This window comes from Rhinoderma darwinii, chromosome 10 (genome assembly GCF_050947455.1).
Source record: "Rhinoderma darwinii isolate aRhiDar2 chromosome 10, aRhiDar2.hap1, whole genome shotgun sequence".
In the NCBI taxonomy this organism is placed as follows: domain Eukaryota; kingdom Metazoa; phylum Chordata; class Amphibia; order Anura; family Rhinodermatidae; genus Rhinoderma; species Rhinoderma darwinii.
This window is the reverse complement of record NC_134696.1, coordinates 93,503,739-93,525,148: the sequence shown is the minus strand read 5'-3', so window position 1 is coordinate 93,525,148 and position 21,410 is coordinate 93,503,739.

Below are 21,410 nucleotides of genomic sequence, written 5' to 3'. Positions count from 1 at the left end.
AACGTTTCGGATCCTTCGTCATGTTCATAGGCCACAAACCTTATGGATCAACGTGTACTGTGTGGAGGGCTAGTTTGTGGTACGTGTACTGTGTGGAGGGCTGGCGTGTGGTACGTGTACTGTGTGGAGGGCTGGCGTGTAGTACGTGTACTGTGTGGAGGGCTGGTGTGTGGTGTGTGTACTGTGTGTAGGGCTGGTGTGTGGTACGTGTACTGTGCGGAGGGCTGGTGTGTGGTACGTGTACTGTGTGGGGGGCTGGCGTGTACTGTGTGGAGGGCTGGCGTGTGGTACGTGTACTGTGTGGAGGGCTGGAGTGTGGTACGTGTACTGTGTGGATGGCTGGTGTGTGGTACGTGTACTGTGTGGAGGGCTGGTGTGTGTACTGTGTGGAGGGCTGGTGTGTGGTACGTGTACTGTGCGGAGGGCTGGTGTGTGGTACGTGTACTGTGTGGAGGGCTGGTGTGTGGTACGTGTACTGTGTGGAGGGCTGGTGTGTGGTACGTGTACTGTGTGGAGGGCTGGTGTGTGGTACGTGTACTGTGCGGAGGGCTGGTGTGTGGTACGTGTACTGTGCGGAGGGCTGGTGTGTGGTACGTGTACTGTGCGGAGGGCTGGTGTGTGGTACGTGTACTGTGTGGAGGGCTGGTGTGTGGTACGTGTACTGTGTGGAGGGCTGGTGTGTGGTACGTGTACTGTGCGGAGGGCTGGTGTGTGGTACGTGTACTGTGTGGAGGGCTGGTGTGTGGTACGTGTACTGTGTGGAGGGCTGGTGTGTGGTACGTGTACTGTGTGGAGGGCTGGTGTGTGGTACGTGTACTGTTCGGAGGGCTGGTGTGTGGTACGTGTACTGTGTGGAGGGCTGGTGTGTGGTACGTGTACTGTGTGGAGGGCTGGTGTGTGGTACGTGTACTGTGTGGAGGGCTGGTGTGTGGTACGTGTACTGTGTGGAGGGCTGGTGTGTGGTACGTGTACTGTGTGGAGGGCTGGTGTGTGGTACGTGTACTGTGTGGAGGGCTGGTGTGTGGTATGTGTAATGTGTGGAGGGCTGGTGTGTGGTACGTGTAATGTGTGGAGGGCTCGTGTGTGGTACGTGTACTGTGTGGAGGGCTGGTGTGTGGTACGTGTACTGTGTGGAGGGCTGGTGTGTGGTACGTGTACTGTGGAGGGCTGGTGTGTGGTACGTGTACTGTGTGGAGGGCTGGTGTGTGGTACGTGTACTGTGTGGAGGGCTGGTGTGTTGGACGTGTACTGTGTGGAGGGCTGGTGTGTGGTACGTGTACTGTGTGGAGGGCTGGTGTGTGGTACGTGTAATGTGTGGAAGGCTGGTGTGTGGTACGTGTACTGTGTGGAGGGCTGGTGTGTGGTACGTCTACTGTGTGGAGGGCTGGTGTGTGGTACGTGTAATGTGTGGAGGGCTGGTGTGTGGTACGTGTACTGTGCGGAGGGCTGGTGTGTGGTACGTGTACTGTGCGGAGGGCTGGTGTGTGGTACGTGTACTGTGCGGAGGGCTGGTGTGTGGTACGTGTACTGTGCGGAGGGCTGGTGTGTGGTACGTGTACTGTGCGGAGGGCTGGTGTGTGGTACGTGTACTGTGCGGAGGGCTGGTGTGTGGTACGTGTACTGTGCGGAGGGCTGGTGTGTGGTACGTGTACTGTGTGGAGGGCTGGTGTGTGGTACGTGTACTGTGCGGAGGGCTGGTGTGTGGTACGTGTACTGTGCGGAGGGCTGGTGTGTGGTACGTGTACTGTGCGGAGGGCTGGTGTGTGGTACTTGTACTGTGCGGAGGGCTGGTGTGTGGTACGTGTACTGTGTGGAGGGCTGGTGTGTGGTACGTGTACTGTGTGGAGGGCTGGTGTGTGGTACGTGTACTGTGCGGAGGGCTGGTGTGTGGTACGTGTACTGTGCGGAGGGCTGGTGTGTGGTACGTGTACTGTGCGGAGGGCTGGTGTGTGGTACGTGTACTGTGCGGAGGGCTGGTGTGTGGTACGTGTACTGTGTGGAGGGCTGGTGTGTGGTACGTGTACTGTGTGGAGGGCTGGTGTGTGGTACGTGTACTGTGTGGAGGCTGGTGTGTGGTTATGTTTGGAGAGAGCATGAACTCTCAACCCAGAACGTCTGTTGCCAGATTTTTAGCTGCATCCTGGATAAACAACATGGTCCGATAACTGGCCAGAAAATCGTAAAAGAAATATGAGGTAGTTTTACACTAAGGGTATGTGCACACGGCTTATTTTCGACCGTTACGAAAAATCGTAAGCGTAAAAAAACGCCCGCGAAAAAGAAGTGCATGTCATTTAAGCCATTTTTGGAGCCGTTTTTCATTGCCTCTATAGAAAAACAGCTCCAAAAATGGCTGTAAAAACCGCCGCGAAAAACGCGAGTTTCTAAAAAAGCATCTGAAAATCAAGAGTTGTTTTCCCTTGAAAACAGCTCCGTATTTTAAGACGTTTTTTAGTAAGCGTGTGAACATAGCCTAAGGGTATGTGCACACACAAAATCAAAAACGTCTGAAAATACGGAGCTGTTTTCAAGGGAAAACAGCTCCTGACTTTCAGCCATTTTTCAATCAAACTCACGTTTTTTTACGCCCGTTTTTGGAGCTGTTTTTTATAGTCTATGAAAAACAGCTCAAGAAGTGACATGCACTTCTTTTTCGCGGGTGTCTTTTTACGTGCCATTTTTGGAAAACGAGGCGTAAAAAACCGCCCCGTTGGAACAGAACGCCGTATTTGCCATTGAAATCAATGGGCAGATGTTTGTAGGCGTTCTGCTTGCGATTTTTCAGCCGTTTTTCAGGACGTTTACGGCCCGAAAAACGACTGAAAATAGCCAGTGTGAACATACCCTAAGAAGTCCACCCTGGTCCTAAAGCTGCTCATTGACTGTATTACATGAATGTCTCTACATAGACCGCTAAGCAATTCAGATTCATACACATCAGAAGAGGGTCCGGCGCTTCCCTCATGCTCGTACGACAGAATTTCAAGGAAGATGAAGCTGTTCTGCAGGTAAAATTTATACTTCTTATTGATCATTGCATTGATAGAAATATTATGTGTTTTTTTTATTTTGCCCTGAACTCCCCTCACACACCGTATTTTTGTGCTTATATTTCTAGGGCTTGTCCTCCAGTGGACTGACATTGTAAGGGTCATTACACGTTGCGTAAATACTAACGTTTTTTCCGCAACAGAATTAATTCCGGAAAATTTGCAGCAAATACAGTAGCAGCAAAGTGGATGAGATAAAACAAATCTCATCCACACGCTGCGTAAATACTGAGCGGAAAAAAACCCTCAGAAATTGACCTGCCGTGCAGAATTTTATTCCGCAGCAAGTCAATTGGATTTGCGTAAACGCTGCTGATTTGTTGCAGGTTTTCCCCATTGAATTCAATGGGGAGGTAAATCCTGCAACAGATAGCGGTTTTTGCGGCAGGTTCACATCGATGCCACTGCAAAAAACAAAAAACCTCACACTTATCCAGGAGTCTGTATTCCTCCCTCCAGCGCGGCCTCCTGGGATGAGGTTTCATCCCATGTGACCGCTGCAGCCAATCACAGGCTATAGCGGCGGTCACATTGGATGAAACATAATTCCAGGAGGCCAGCCTGGATGATGTCAGAGGGCCGGCCTTCTTGGATGATTTCATCTAATGTGATCGCTGCTGCAGCCAATCACAGGCTGCAGCGTTCTCCTGAGATGAAACGTAGCATTTTTCCGCAGCAGACATTCCGGGCGAAAAACTGCACCACAGTTTTGTGCGCTTTTTGGCCCTGAATTCCCTGCGGTGCTATTACGCAGCGTATCTGCCCCGTGTGAACACGGCCTAACAGGTCTGAAAATAGTGGAAGAAACTGGGTGGGAATGATGAGAAGTGTATGATGCTGATTGGTCAGCGTCATACACTTCTATTCACAACGCCCAGTTGGTAAAACGAGAAAACACGCCCAGTTGTCCATTGAAATGCTAATTTGCATAAATCTAAAATTGCTCATAACTTGGCCAAAAATGATAGGTTAAAAAACAAAACAAAACTTTGCTGTTCTCTACATTGCAGCGCCGATCACATGCAATAGGAGATAGGGATATGAGAATCTGGTGACAGAGCCTCTTTAAAAGTGACCTGTACAAAAAACAATTGTCATTTGATATCTGGTTCTGCAACACAGTTTTTCACAATAGGAGTTCTGGGAACATTTTACTGGAACTGTTTCTTTAACAATTAAAGGGGAATTTCCCAAATCCTAAATTATCACCTATCCACAGGATAGGTGATCATTTTCTGATCGATGAGACCTCCACCGATCTTGAGAGCAGGAGTCCCGAACCTCTGTTCCTCCTCACTGCTGGACCGCAGTGAGGGTGATCTTGAGTAGAGTGGTGGTCGAGCATGCACCCCCTACTCCATTCACTGTATATGAGAACGACAGACCCAGACGAGCGCTGTACTTGGCTTTTTCCGTCACTCCCATAGACGTTAAATGGAGCGGCAGCGCGACCTCCACTCCATTCAATGTCCTCCTCACTGCGGTCAAGCAGTGAGATGGAATGGGACACCTAATCTCATGATCGGTGGGGCCCCCAGCGATCAGAAAATGATCACTTATTCTGTGGATAGGTGATAATTTATGACTTTGGGCATAGCCCTCTACATAATGCAAGATTGTAGGGGTGTGTGTATAATGGGTGACGTAGTACTGTCATAAATGAAGCGCTTAAAGGGGTTGTCTGAATAAAAAAAAGATTGTTTTTTGTTTGTTCCAGAAACAGCGCCACTCTTGTTTGCAGGATGTGTCTGGTATTGCGGCTCAGTCTATATACTTGATGGAGGTTGAGCTGCAACACCAGACACAGCCCATGAACACGATTGGTGCTGTTTCTGGAAAAAAGCAGCGCATAATCTCAGACAACCTATCTATAAAGATGCAAATACCTGCGGATGTTTTCTATGGTAAATACAAATCCTTTTTTAATAGAAAAAAATTATTTACATGATTGTTATATATATATTTATGTACAGAGCCATTCTAAAAATATTACACTAACATGGACATTTGGTTGTGTGAATTTCCTAGATTTTCTATTTGCCTCCCCTGAGTATCTCTACGTCTTTTCACGATCACACTTTGCGTATCTATTCTTTAAATTATTCCTTCTGTTACCCTGTTTTCCTATATTTCTCTCCATCTCTTCTAATGTTATGAGAGGGGTGGGCTGGGTCAGAAGCCCTTTGGCCCTCGGGACTATAGGGGGAAGGGGAGATAGAGGACAAAGGCCATGGTGCTACTGTCCCTTTGTCTACAAAAGAATGATAGAAATAGTACTGGTGATTGCCTGCAGATGGCGCCAGACTGATGACCAGGGAGCAGGATCTCCTGCAGTCCCTATATACATAATAACCAGAGGGATGTATGAACCGCCGGTCTCACAGTCATCTTTGAAGGTGTCCAATTATTTTTCCATCCATACGAACGTATAACTTAGTAACTAAACTGCCCATTAATGCTGATAATGCCGAGACAATCTGATCTCTGAAAAGTACATTTGCTGAGGGTTGTGCAGCAGATTTGCAGGGCCACAAACAACAAAGTCCTTGTATATTTGACTGATTCCGACAATACACTTGTCCTATATCGCAGCGCAGATTTTGGGTAATTTGTGACGGCGGCGTATGTTCATGTCAGATGTCAAAATAGCATCATTTTCATGTTATTGCACTTATAGGGTGTGTTCACACACAGGTTTTTCTGCCAAGCAGATACACGTGCCTCAAAATTCCTTAAGGGGGTTGTTTTTTATGCTGATGACCCATCCACGGGATAGGTCATCAGTATATGATTGGTGGGGGTTCAACACCCGGACCCTGCACCGATCACCCTTTCTGGCTGCCTCCACAAGCCCCGCAGTCAGTGCCGGAAGCAGAAGGCTCCGACCACTGTGGATAGGTCATCAGTTTAAAAAGCAGCCCCCAACCTTTTTGAGCCTTTTTTTCTTTAAGGTGTTTTTTTTTATTAGGCAAATGCAAAAAGCGCGTCAAAAACTCTCCAAACAAACAGCACTTTTTTTTTTCTGCCTCATTGATTTCAATGGAGATTTTGACGTGGAAACCGCTCCAAGAAAGGGCATGACTCTGTGATTGGTCAAAAAACACCCGGGAAGAAACAATGGAGGGAAATTTGGGGCATTTTTGGGTGCTAAATCAATGCCAAAAAAACGCTGTGTGAACTGAGCCATAGTCTTCACTTATGGCTTCTCAGCAAAATGGTAATTTTGTGTACATGTATATGGGGGATATTGAAGGTGGGCGCCCTCATGCAGGGTCCCCTGTGTTGCGGTAGTCAATGTAAGGCTGGATTCACACGAGCATGTTCAGTCCGTAATGGACGGAAGGTATTTCAGCCGCAAGTCCTGGACCGAACGCACTGCAGGGAGCTGGGCTCCTAGCATCATAGTTATGTACGACGCTAGGAGTCCCTGCCTCACTGAGGGACAACTGTCCCGTACTGTAATCATGTTTTCAGTACGGGACAGTAGTTCCACGGAGAGGCAGGGACTCCTAGCGTCGTACATAACTATGATGCTAGGAGCCCGGCTCCCTGCAGTGCGTTCGGTCCGGGACTTGCGGCTGAAATACGTTCCGTTCTTTACGGACAGAACATGCTCCTGTGAACCCAGCCTAAGGGCACTTTTACACGACCCAACGTGGGTTGTGTAAACGAGCGCTGATCAATGAGACAGCTCGTTACTCTGATCGCTCATCCCCATTCACGTCGGCAGCGCGTCTCCCGGTCTACACCGGGAGATTAGCTGCCGACAACGATAATATTTTCAGTATTTAAAACGAGACGGTCAGCAGATGAACGAGCGTGTGTTCATCCATAGGGTGACCGTTGGCAATTATGACCGGGGAGGGTTCTATGCCCGATAATTGGCCAGTGTAAAAGGGCCCTTATCTTCAGAATATTCCTTAAGGCACCCATCCCATACAGTATAGATAAAAGGCGTCTGAATGATATATAGTCTATAGTCTGTCATTTATATGTAAATCCGATCGATCAGTCCATACAATTTCTAGGCAAAAGGTAATTATAGGTTGCAAGGAAACGTGATGAATGTGATGTGGATGTGCTGTCGGTAATGGCTACTACATAGAGATAAACTAAGGGTATGTTCACACGGCTTCTTTTCATCCGTTTATCGGGCTGTAAACGGCTGACAAATCGGAAGCAGAAAAACGGCCGCGAAAAAGAAGTGCATGTCACTTCATGAGCCGTTTTTCATTGACTCTATAGAAAAACAGCTCCAAAAACGGCCGCAAAAAACGGCGGAAAATCAAGAGCTGTTTTCCCTTGAAAACCGCTCCGCATTTTCAGACGTTTTTTGGTAAGCGTGCGGACATACCCTCAGAGTGAATGAAATAGTCAGAACACGGCATCATACCCATGAATTAAAAAGAATGCCTTTGTGCAGAATACTTTTTCTACCCGCGTCCTCCAGCCTGGCACATGTAGTGCACCACCTTTGCAGCTATTTCCGGAAGAGCGCTCATTGTCTTATACACGAGAGCTTCTTAGATAAGGTGCCTGGAGAATGCAAAGGACGTGTAATTAAAAGCCTAGGCCAAGGTCTGATGTCCACCACCGGCAACATTTGTCCTTTTGTGAGAAGAGCGATGCCCTCAAGCCGCCACTATAGAAACGCACGCACTCCACAAGGGTCACCCCTCTCCCACCATATGCTTTCTTTGGTCCTTCGGTTCAGTTAAATGATCTCATATTTACATAGTCCGCTGTGCATTGTCTACTGTAGATCGCCTTTACAGCGCACGCTACTTTTGCGCACGCTACAATATCGCGGCATAGTTCCACAGATGCTTCCACTTTTGATAATGGACTGTTTGCACAAAAATATGCTGGTGTAAGAAAATCCCATATATATACAGGGGTGTGAATGGTCTTATTGCACATCATCAATATTAATGTGAAGCTTATACACAGGAGCGACGAATCAGCAGTCGGGTTCATATGATCACAGGTTTACTCATGCGGGAGTCGCTGGGGCTGCACTGTGTCACAAAGTCAGCAGCTCGCTCTATTAGGAGCTTTTCAGGCGGATTTGGGAGCGCAAAAGGCTCGTATTAGGGTCAAGTCACACGTTGCGTAAATTCTGAGGTTTTTCCGCATCAGAATTCGTTGCGGAAAATCCACAGCAGATACAGTATCAGCAAAGTGGATGAGATAAAACAAATCTCATCCACACGCTGCGTAAATAGTGAGCGGAAAAAACGCTCAGAAATTGACCGGCGGTGCAGAATTTTATTCCGCAGCATGTCAACTGTATTTGCGTAAACGCTGCTTATTTATTGCAGGTTTTCCCCCATTGAATTAACAGGATGCAGCGGCGGTCACATGGGCTGAAATGTCATCCCAAGAGGCCGGCCTTGATGATGTGAGAGGGCCGGCCTCCTGGGATGATGCTCCATCCCATGTGACCGCCGCTGCATCGGCCTCCTGGGATGAAACGTCATCCCAGGAGGCCGGCCTTCTAAGGGTATGTTCACACGGAGATTTTCGCAGGCAGAAAACTCTGCCTCAAAATTCAGTTTCAAATTTTGAGGCAGATTTTGATCTGCCTGCACGCCGTTTGGTGCGTTTTCGTGGCGTTTTTCACTCGCGGCCATTGAGCGCCGATGTGCAAAAATGCAGCGAAATACACTTTCACTGCCTCCCATTGATGTCAATGGGCGGTCAGAGACTTAAACGCCCGAAGATAGAGCATGTCGCTTCTTTTTCCCGCGAGATGATTTTTCCGCTCGTGGGAAAAAAGCGCCTCCGCCTCCCATTGAAATCAATGGGAGGCATTTTCAGACTTTTTTTGGCGCGTTTTCCGACGCGGTTTCCGCTGTGTGAACTGGGCCTAACAGGCTGGTTAATGCTGCAGTTTTCAGCCTTATTATCATTGATCGGTATGAAGGAACTTCCCACGTTTATATCTGGAAGTTTTCTGAATGCGCAGGAATCATATGAATGAATAGCGCAAGTCGTATAGCAAAATTCTGGTATCGGGCAACTGGCTCGGTATGTCGTAACATCAGATGAGGGACCCAAATATACGGCCGCCTGAGATGACCCGCGCCATTCATACACTAGTTTGTTTTCCGTAATATAGTCTGGTCTCGTGAGTGCCGGATTATCAGACGTTTTGCGCACTTTTCTATATATTGGAAGGCGTAGAGAGTGACCCCATATTAATGTCGTGCAGTTACTTTCTTGTCCGTGGTTCTTGATTAGTGGAATAGTATTCACAGTCAATGCTAAACTTTACTCAGCGCAGCAAAGGTTCTCACTACCGGCATAAGTCACGTCCAAGTTCATCTCATTCTCCCCCTTCACCAGCCCAGACAGCAGCCTATCAATAGGTTAATCCTGAGGTCGGTAGGTCAGGATTATTGAGAAAGTGATTAGGTCCCCGTCAGATCAATTCCTCCTTAGCTGCCCCTCCCTGGACACATAAACACCATTGATTTTGTGTGTGTTTAACATGTCTGTGGAAGGACATTGATCTACCTTCCTGGAGAGCGAAAGGAGGGGTGAGGTCTTTCTCCGGCACCGTCGTCTGCTGCAAACCGTTACCTTAGGCTGCACGCACACGTTGCGTATTCTGCTGCGGAAAATACGCAGAAAACCGCAAGAAATTTTCAGCAAAAAAAAAAAACGCAGCAGAAGGTGTGTTTTTGGTGCGGTTTTTACGTTTTCCCACGTAAATCGCCGCGTTTTCATGCTGCGGGTTTTGCTGCGTATTTCGGTAGAACTACAGGGATAGAATTCGCAGGATAAATTGACGTGCCGCCGTTTCGAAAATACGCACCGTGGGTCAATTTACGTCTCGAAAAATACCGCAGCGTGGACGTGAGATTCCCCGGAATCTCATTGTCTATTCTGGTATTGTATTACGCTGCGGTTTTGCCGCACGCAAATACGAGCGGCAAAACTGCACGTAATACGCATCGTGTGCACTGACCCTGAATGTAACATGTCTCAATGTTACTACCTTACTGTCTATTCACACAGGGTCCCCTGACCCAATGCTGCCGGTAAGCGAAATAATAGGAAAACATGGGACATAGATCAGATTAGACCCTGGATAAGGCAGAACTTTAGGCCTTGTTCACATGCTGCAGATTTGCGGCAGATTTTGTATGCATTTTTTAAGCCAATACCAGAATTGGATCCAGTAGAGAAGACCTATAAGACCTTTCTTTATGTATTTCTTCTGCTTAGGTTCCGTTCCTGTAATTGGCTTAAAAAATACATGAAAAATCTGCAGCAAATCTGTAATGTGTGAACAAGGCCTTAAAGGGGTTATCCGGGGACCAAAAATTGTTTTGAATTCATATTTTTATGTAAAAAAAAGTCACTTACTAATATACTTGAATTAAAAATTCGGTACTAAATGGTGCCGTTCAAACCCGGTGAACTGTTCCCAGAAGTCCTGGAGCTTTTCTAATATTGATGACGCGGCCCCACGTGACTCGGGGCTTGTTTCCTGTGCTGTTCGTGACGGCATATTATCAATGGAATGACCGCAAGGGGCTGTCACATTGCCTATTGCTGGAGTCCCCGAGCAGAGCATCAGCTAGCACTTTTCTCAGGACTCCAGCACTGCTCCCGACGTCACTGTCCATATATGGTCAGTGACTTCAGGGGTTTCCTATAGCTGGAGTTCCCGAGCAGAGCATCAGCTGATTCGCTGCCCGGGGGACTCCGGCACTGCTGCCAACATCACTGTCACTGTCCATATATGGACAGTGACGTCGGCAGGATTTTCTGCAACGGATTAAGTAGCTGCACACTGCGGAAAAAACGCTCAGAAATGGACCTACAGTGTCTTTTTTTTTAAATCCGCAGCATGTCAATTGTATTTGTGTAATCGCTGCTTATTTGTTGCGGGTTTTCCCCATTTAATTCAATGGGGAGGTAAAACGCGCAACCAACGATTCCGCTGCAAAAATTGCAACACAGAAAAAAATTATCTTATACTTACCCAGAATTTGTGTTTCTTCATTCAGGCCTGTCTCCTGGGATGACGTTTCATCCCATGTGACCGCTGCAGCCAATCACAGGCCGCAGCGGTCACTTGAGATGAAACGTCATCCCAGGAGGACGTGTCGCCCTGGCTACGTAAGTATTAAACTTTTTTTCTTTATATGCAGTTTTCCGCAGCTGACATTCTGGCAGAAAAACTGCACCACAATTTGGTGCAGTTTTTCTGCCAGAATTCCCTGCGGCTCCCAGGTCAGATACGCTGCATAAAAACACACAGCGTATCAGCCCTGTGTGATCATAGCCTTATAGGTCTGCTCTGCTGGATCTAATTTTGATTTTGGCTTATAAAATACATGCAAACTATGCAGCAAATCTGCATTGTGTGAACAAAGCCTTAGCGCGGATTTTACTTGTGGAATTACCTGCGTTTATCTGTAGTTTTGATGCAGTTTTTTTCTACCAAATTACACAACATGTGCAGGTGGCCTAAGGGTTTGTTCCCACAGGCAGGCCAAATTCACACGAGCGTGTGCGTTTTGCGCGCAAAAAACATGCAGCGTTTTGCGCGCGCAAAAGGCACTTGACAGCCCCGTATGATGCGCGGCTGCGTGCTTTTCGCGCAGCCGCCATCATTATGACACTCCGTCTGTATGTTTGTAGCACGTGGTGCTTTTCTGTTTTCATTCATACTTTTGACTGCTGTTGCGCGAAGTGCTTCCGTGTGCTGCGCGTGATTTTCACGCACCCATTGATTTCAATGGGTGCGTGATGCGCGAGAAATGCAGAAATATAGGACATGTCGTGAGTTTTACGCAGCGGACACACGCTGCGTAAAAATCACGGACTGTCTGCACGGCCCCATAGACTAATATAGGTCTAATATAGGTCCAATTTTCACGCCCCTTGCACGGACGTATATCACGTTCGTCTGAATAAGCCCTAAATCCGCAGGTAAAACCGCTGCAAAAAACTCCAGCATTTCTGCAGCAATATGCGCAGCAAAAATGCATTTGCTGCAAATTTCGGTCACTGGTGTACCGGCGATTTTTTTTTTAGATTCTGTAACAGAAAATCGACAGCGCCTCCTGCCTGTAGGAACATATCCTTAGGGCATGTTCACACGCTTACTAAATAACGTCTGAATATACAGAGCTGTTCTCAAGGGAAAACAGCTCCTGATTTTTAGCCGTTTTTTAGCAACTTGCGTTTTTTGCAGCGTTTTTTACGCCCGTTTTTGGAGCTGTTTTTCTATAGAGTCAATGAAAAAAAAAGAGAGAGAGGGGGTAAGAATGGATGTTTTGGGTTTTTTTCCGCAGCGAAAAGGCCTTGTTCACACAGTGCAGATTTTTCATGTCTTTTTTAAAAATAAAACCAGAATTAGATCCAGCAGAGCAGACATATAAGGCCTTCCTTTATACATTTCTTAGGTTCTGTTTTTGGGTTTGGCATAAAAAAATACCTGCAAAATCAGCAGCAAATCTGCACTGTGTGAACAAGGCTCTTTCTGCTTTCGACCATACCTGTCATACCAGGTATGCACCTGAAAACTGTTATCATTTCTTTAAAGGGTCATTCATCACAAACATTTTCTCCCCGTCGTGCCAGTAGGTTTTTTAATTTTATTTTGACTTGTTTCTGAACGTGTCTGGATCAATTTTGTGCATTTTGAAGTCCTAAATATTGAGACGTGACCGTACAGCGTGCGACGTTCCTGAATTGCGAGCAGTGGATTCTCTCTGTCTCTCCCCATATTCCTGACATGTAAATGTATTTCTCTCCACCGGGAACAGCAGGATATTTACCAGGATTTGCTGGCCTGTGCATATTTCTCTCAATTATTTGCCTACTAAGGGAGTTTGGGTTAAATGGTCTGGTGTATGGTGGGTCAATTTTTAGGGAGAGGTGGAAGAATATTATGCAGTGAGGTTTTTTCTAGCTCTTAGCTTAGACCACATGCATATGACCGTAGAATTTGTCCGTAACTCCGGACCATAATTACGGAGCAATTCAGTTCTATTGACCACGGACACCTTCCGGTATATTTACGGGAAGGTGCCCGGGCCGTAGAAAGCCTCTGCAAAAAAATAGGACATGTCCTATCTTTTGCTTTTTACGGACCGTGCTCCCATAGTTTGTATGGGAGCACGGGCCAAAAATGCGGGTGGCTGTCCGCAAGCCGGCCGTGCCCGTAATCGCGGCCGTGTGCATGAGGTCTTCATGGTACAGGTGGTTTTGGACTGGGGTTCCTTAGGCCCAGCTGAGCAGATTATAACCAGGGCTCAACCTACAGCTACAAAGAAAAATTTATATTATGCTATCGATAAGGAGTAATAGCAAAAAGAGAGCGAGACCAAAGCTGCCAGAGATCTGCACCAAAATAACTTCATATCGGGCTATTTTCCGGTAGACCTAATGGGCCCCGGGGCCCACTGGAAGATCCTCTGATGGGCCGGTCTGTCACTGGGTACAGTTGCTTGTACAATCATGCAATGCCAACTACAGAGCCTGGTGGCAAGTGACAGCCGGAGGCCGCGGTGACATTGGAAGGTCATGGTGACAGCATCACGACTGTGGGTGTGATCTTGGCCTAAAAGAGTTTTCCAGGATTTAGACTTTTTTTTTTTTTTTTTTTAATCAAGTTCAGGAATCTAAATAAAAGCGCTCGTACTATGGTGCTGCGGAAAGTTTACGTCACTACAGATAAAACGGAACTGGCCTACAGCGATTGGACAATGGTGTGCTATGATATTACGTCACTACGGACGCAATGTTAGTGCAGCCTGGTCAACGTACCTAATAGAGGGGGATCAATGGTGAGGGACCGAAGAAAATCTTTCTAACTTTTATAAGTTGATAAGCGTTAACTGTTTGGCCCTACTTCCGTAAGGTAGGCATGTTAAGGTCTCATGCACATGACTGTAGTTTTCACCCGTAATTACGGATCAGGTAATTACGGATGAAATTGTGGACCCACTCATTTCTATAGGCCACGGACACCCGTCTGTATATCTACGCATGTGTTTTTCGGTCCTTAGAACTGATCTGCAAAATATAGAACATGTCCTATTCTTGTCCGCAATCGCGGCACGGACTCTCCCGTAGAAGTCTATGGCCGTTTCCGCAATTGCAAACGGCTACGGAAGTGTATCCGTATTTGCAGACAGTAAAAATCCTTACGGTCACGAGGCCTAAATGTTTTAAAAGAAGGCAGCGCTATTTTAGAGAAAATTAACGGTAAACATTTTATGGGTTCAATGTGTAAAAATCTAATTATTAATTCAAAATATAATTAAAAAAAATGATTGAAACAAAAGTTGTAGCAAAGAAACTCATACAGAACAAAAAAAAAATCGAAACTGGAAATGCTATATACAACTTTTGCAAATAATACAAAGTGCTGAGCTCATTATACTGGTTGTAACTAATTGTTATCTTAGTGTAATGGAGAGGAGTATGACGACCGCTGATCTGGTTCCTTAGGATTGTATCAGGTCGCAGCATGAGATACAGGGAAGTTGCATTCTGTAATGGGGGAGATAACGCTCCCTGCGATGTGATGGGAAGATTTACACCCAGAGGTTTTATGGTGCAGAAAGGAGGAGTTACAACACATGTTGGCATGTTGCGTGTTGTATGTTCTGCTGTTCAGCATCTCCAAATAAAAATACATTTAGTTGTGTTGCAGGGGGCACCATCCTCAGGATTTCTAGGTTGTGTTGTTTAACTGGAGCCGCTACATACAGAGTCATTGTCTTCCAGGCTTGTTTTGTCTTTTAGAACTATTCACTGAACCTCATCTTTCCCGTCATAGACTGCAATCTATCACATGTAGAGCCCTTTGGACACATGGACATACAGACAAACACACACACACAAACAAACATATACAAATACACTGATGTAAGTACCCACAAACAAACAGACACAGACATGTACACACATATACACATACATACGTACCTACATACATTCACGGACACACATACATACAGAAACACATGTTCACCTACATACATACATGGACATACATATACACGTACCTACATACATACATACATGGACACACACATATACACATACATACATTCACGGACACACATGTTCACATACAGATCATACATGGATACACACATACATGACTGTACATGCACAGACATACATGTTCAAATACGGTGCATATTTACATGGACACATGCACATACTCTTACTGTACATACACATATGGCACACATACAGTACATAAATGGATAGACACGTTTGTATGTACGTACATACATACACTGACACATACATGTTCACATACAGTATATACTTGCATTGGTGCGCACGTACATATATGGACACACACACATACAGTACATACATACATACAAGGACACACACATATATATGTACATACATACAATGACAAACACATATAGTCTACCGCAGGAGCCGGTCACAGCAGGGACAGTAGATGGCTTTAAAAAAGGCTTAGATAATTTCCGAGACCAAAAAAATATAAGCTTCTATGTGTAGAAATTTTTCCCATCCCTTGGTTGAACTTGATGGACATGTGTCTTTTTTCAACCGTACGAACTATGTAACTATATATACACATACAGTATATACCTACATACATACACGGACACAGTGTAATACAAGTATTAATGCTCATGCAAACATACCCACATACAAACACATACGCTCACATCTGCAGAAATACACACAGATACGTAGCCACAAACATACATGCAAGAACATACAGACACAAGGACACAAACATATAAGCATATACATACATACATACATACATACATATATACATACATACATACATACATACATACATGGACACATACATACATACATACATACATGGACACATACATACATACATACATATATACAACTCCTAACACCGTGCTATAAGTATTAGAACAATATATCATAATGAGTGTTTTGTATGGAGAACTATATAGAGCAGACAGTGATGAGAAAGTGTTAACTAGGAATCGTACGGCGTAAACTGGGTGTTAATGACTGTCCATATTGAGTAATGGCGGCTCTTCGTATTGGTCATCCTCACACTATTAGAAAAGAAGGATTATTGATGGAGAGCATTACAGTGCAGTTATAGGTTATACTACATATGGGGCTTCACATTTGTTGCCCCTTCATCACGGCATTTTTTTTCTCTATTGTATATTTCGTCCCCGTCCACCCCGTCCCCCGTCCCCCCCGCACATCTAGTAATTTCAGTTTGTCTACTTTACACCTCTCGTTCACTAAGGTTTGATGTAGGGCGCTGCTGCTCGATCCAGCCTGACATCCACATTAATAAATCTCTCCTCTCTCCTTTTCTATTTCTCTGCTTTTTCTTCCAGTCTCCCTCCTTCACTCATAGCAGAAAAGGACCCCCCCCCCAGGATTAACTAAGGTTACCCCCCCCCCTCTGAATTCTTGTTTTGGGGATCGCAGCATGGAGACGGCTGGCCCCAGGAACACGTGGAGCACTTCCTCGCTTCTAATTGTTTTGACTTGGAATCGGCAAGGCGATTAAAGAGCATTGATTTTCTCATACTTACCACATTGATTTTTAAATTTCCTATTGATTCCCGCTCTAAATCTCTGTTTAAACAAGTCCTCACTCGGGAGATGACAAGATCTGATTAGCCCAAGAGCCCACAGAGCCCACAGCCCTTAACCCCTTCTTTGCTGCTGTACGGAACTGAGCTGCATTGGGCCGCAGTGCTGCTGAAGATGTAGAGAATGGACTGGTGCTGTTACTCAGCCACATCACACTACACAGGCAGAGCGGAGGATATGGCTTCTCATGCCTCTACCAAAACAACTTTCTACACCTTAAAGGCCCTTTTACACCGGCTGATAATCTGCCGGTGCAGCGAGCGCCGATCATCGAGACATCGTTGATCGGCGCTCGTTTGCTCCTGTCAAATGGAGCTATGGATGGGGACGAGCGCTCGTTACTCCGATCGCTCGTCCCCATCCATTATTATTGTGTCTCCTTGTTTACACCGGGAGATGTGCTGCCGACAACGATAATATTTGACTTTTTTAAACCGATACGACCAGCAGATGATCCAGCGTTTGCTCGTTCATCTGCTGATCGCGGCCCTGTTTACACCGAGCAATTATCGGGAGCGAGCGTTCTATGAACTCTCATCTGCCCGAAAATCGCCTGGTATAAAACCCCCTTTAGTATTTCAGATCTAGTCCATAGGTATAGATTACATTAACACTTGTAGGTCCCTAGGTAGATCAAGGTCGTCTCCTTCATCTGCAAAAAACTCAGTTGAAGGGTTATAAAGAAAGTTCTGGAAACGTAATAGATCATCGTGAAGAAAAAACAAAAAAGGGCACATGGTAAATAAAAAAAAGGGCACATGGTATATGTATGGCATGAGCTTGAAGGTACTGATCAATATGGGCAACTACTTTCTTGTAGGTGGATTCCCCGTCGACTGACTGATCACCGGTTATTTCAGGGACATCGTTGGGTAAATTCAAAGCAGCAATGGACTCGCTCGACATGGTCTCCGTGCTCTGGCTAATATTTGGGCGAGGCCAGCTCCAGGTGTATGTGAGTCCTTTGGTGGACCTCCTGTCTACCCCATCATCTGCTTGACAAGTGTGGAGCATGTTCACCAAGATTGCCATGTACGACCGAAGCCCAGCAGGCCCTGGTATCTGCCCAGGTTTACCTGGTGCGGATGTGGGTATTCTATATAGGGGTTCTACCTCAAACACCTACATATTCCCATATGGAAAGAGGTTGTGTAATGCAGCCAATCTGCCAGCTAATACTTGCGACTATACACATTGCATCCATATGGGCTGCTAGATTTGACAAAGGTAAAGCAACCCATGGCTATCCAGCTCTGCCACCACATAACCCGGCGTACCCTGCCCGGAATTCCAGAACAATTGAGACATAAGTACCTCTATTTCGTTGCAGTTGTAGCAGTAAAATATGAAGATCGTATAAGATTGTATACCAGGTACTATGAAGTAGAAAAGTTACACCTAATGGCGTACACAAAGGCACCAACAAAAGGCACTAACATTTTTTTTGGTGCCATTCGGGTAATAGGAGCACAGAAAAAAAATATAGCGGACTCATAGTCACAACTATGGCTAACTGGAGTGTTGAAAGAATACAGGGGACTCCAACAGCACTACATTTTTTTGCGCCAGTTTGGCTACTAGGACCTGTAGCTGTAATATGCTTCTCCTACATAGGGCGAGATATTAAGCTGGCAGATAAGGATATGATTGAAATGTAATATATACAGTATATATAATAATTTGACGCATCTTGGGCTATCCATCGGGTTGTAAAAGCAGAAAAAGTTGCCAATTTGTGAGCAAAACGGGCGTGCGCTAATATTTGAAACTATTTCACGCCGCAAAACCAATCGATGAATTTCTTCCTATGTTATTACGGAAGCGCGCATGTCCCTATTTTATGGTCACTGAGCCTTTCAGGTTCATTATTCAGTATAAACTGTACACATAGGGGGCCCTCACACGTGGCGTATATGCCTTGTATTTCCGCGGCGTAAAAATACGCTGCGGAAAACTTTACAATACAGCTCAGATCTCTCTAGTTCTTGCCTTGCAGAATATTTTTTCCATAGGCATACATCATGGTTACAAGACCAAACCCCACGTGTGAGCGCACCCTTAATATACCAAGCCTAATTCTTGTACACCGAGCCGATCCCAAAGCTTGCTGCTGTATACATGATACACAGAGACCTTATACACTCTTCACAACAACATTTCCGAACCCCCCTGGTCTTTTCCCATTTGCAATTTATAACTCGGCTCAATGGCCCTAAAGGTCCCGAGTCCCCAATGTCTCTTCTTTAATATCTTTCCTACCCTCATTACTGCCAACATTGGGTTATCCATTCATTGAATGTAGAGGGCATGGTCGTTTACACGGACCCTAAAAACCCTCACCCACCTCCTTTATATTCTCTGGCCTATTGAAACCCGGACCGTGGCCCCCTTAAAATCAGCACGTCTAATAAAAGAGGGTCGTTCTCCTGAGATCTCTTATCGAGATCATTGAGGTTCTCCCAAAGATCTCTACGACACTTGAATCGGTTTTCTCGTGACACACAGACTTTTGGCCGGTGCAATGAGAACCTAACATGGGAAATTTTTTTTGCTTTATACTCTGCTGTCCATTACGGTAGATTGTTTTTGTTCTTGATGCTTCGCTTTTTAACCCTTCACAGGCCAAATTATTTTTGTATATACACAATCCAGCCAAAACTCCGGAGCACCTCTCTCCCCTTTATTTCGTATGTATATTTCCATCTAGTCTTTTGTGACATTTTTTTAATGTCCTTTCTATTATATCCCACTTATTTCTGATGTTTAATACAAATCTTTGATCTTTTGTGTTCTTCATTCAGGTTATCTCCCGGTAAAGTGATATAAATGTTCCTTCTTATCAGTAGATTTTGCTGCTACCAGCACATCGAACCATTTTGTACTCGCAGAAATGACATGAATGTTACACGTATTACCTGAAAAAAAAAATTTGTCTTAATGTTCGATCCGAGAGCGATACAATGTAGAAGTCCATAGAATTAAGCACAAAAATGTCTCGATGCGTTAGGCCACGGACTCCCAGCACATAAATATATACAGACTTATACTTCGGACACCCGACGACAAAGCCACCGGAGCAAATACTGGATAGCAGCAAATTTGGGTTTTGCCACCGGACCCTGTACAGTTCTCAGACCTATGGCCGGCCGTAGACATTAGATGGATTCTGCCACCAGATATGTATCTACGACAAGCAGGGTAAGATACAGAGCGTGCTTTATTATAACATCCGATGGGCCGGTAATACCATGAAGTTCAGATGACGAGCGAGTAACGGCTGAAAATCTCCAACGCGGCCGATCAAATTTTCAACTAATTATTTGTCATTGGTCGACCAGAAATGACCAAGTCTGAAGAATTATCTAACGTTTATGGCCAGTTTAGGGAAGAAGCTCAGAACGGGCTCGGGGTAATATTACTATGTCAAGTCATGGAGTATCTGAGCAGTTTGGTAAAATCCATTCAGTGCAAGCAAGAAATGGACTTCTCCTTATAGGCTGCAGATTTTCGGCTAAACCTGTCCTTTACGTCTGTTACCAGAGGGACTTGGCCTGCAGGCTAGCACTTGATTTTGCATTGGTGATGCTGTTAGTATATCCATGTAACTACAAGATCATCGTCTCCTATCCTCCTCGCAAGGATCATAATGGATTATTTGTCAGGCGCCGTCGTGCCCGTTAGCCTCTTCTCTCCAATCATAGTATTTTTTTAAAAACTTATTCTAAAATTAGGAACCTGGTTTCCTTATTTATACTACACACGTCACTGGTTTAGATGTACAATATATAATGACCGTATGGTATGCGCCGGGTGGTTCCTTTGAATCGTATAATGATACCGTTATAAAGAGCGCCATTAGATAAACAGCTACAAATGATGTTACGGTGCAGCGTAATATGTGCTATATCGTATAGGGCGACGACTGTACGAACAGATGGAGTGGACTGCATCTCCCTGATTCCGCATGCAATCTGTAACTGATAATAATCTATCTCTCTGTTGCGCTGTAAATATCTGTGTCTATCTTGTTGCCGGTTTAATACTTGGCGTTACACTTAATCGCTCGCTGTCATATACTCGGATGCTTGTAGGAATTCATATGATGATATTTACTAAATTTCATATAAAAATATATGTCTGTATATATATGTATGTGTATATATATGTCTGTGTGTGTATATGTATGTGTATATATATATGTCTGTGTGTATTTATATATGTGTATATATATATATGTCTGTGTGTATATATGTATGTGTATATATATATGTCTGTGTGTATTTATATATGTGTATATATATATATGTATGTGTATATATATGTCTGTGTGTATATATATGTCTGTGTGTGTATATATATGTGTATATATATATATATATATGTATGTGTATATATATGTCTGTGTGTATATATGTATGTGTATATATATATATGTCTGTGTGTATATATATGTCTGTGTATATATATGTATGTGTATATATATGTATGTGTATATAAATATATGTGTGTATATATATATGTATGTGTATATATATGTCTGTGTATATATATGTATGTGTATATATATGTATGTGTATATAAATATGTGTATATATATGTGTGTATATATATGTCTGTGTGTATATATATATGTCTGTGTATATATATGTATGTGTATATATGTCTGTGTGTATATATATGTATGTCTGTGTGTGTATATATATATATATATATTTGTATTTATTCCAGGCAGCA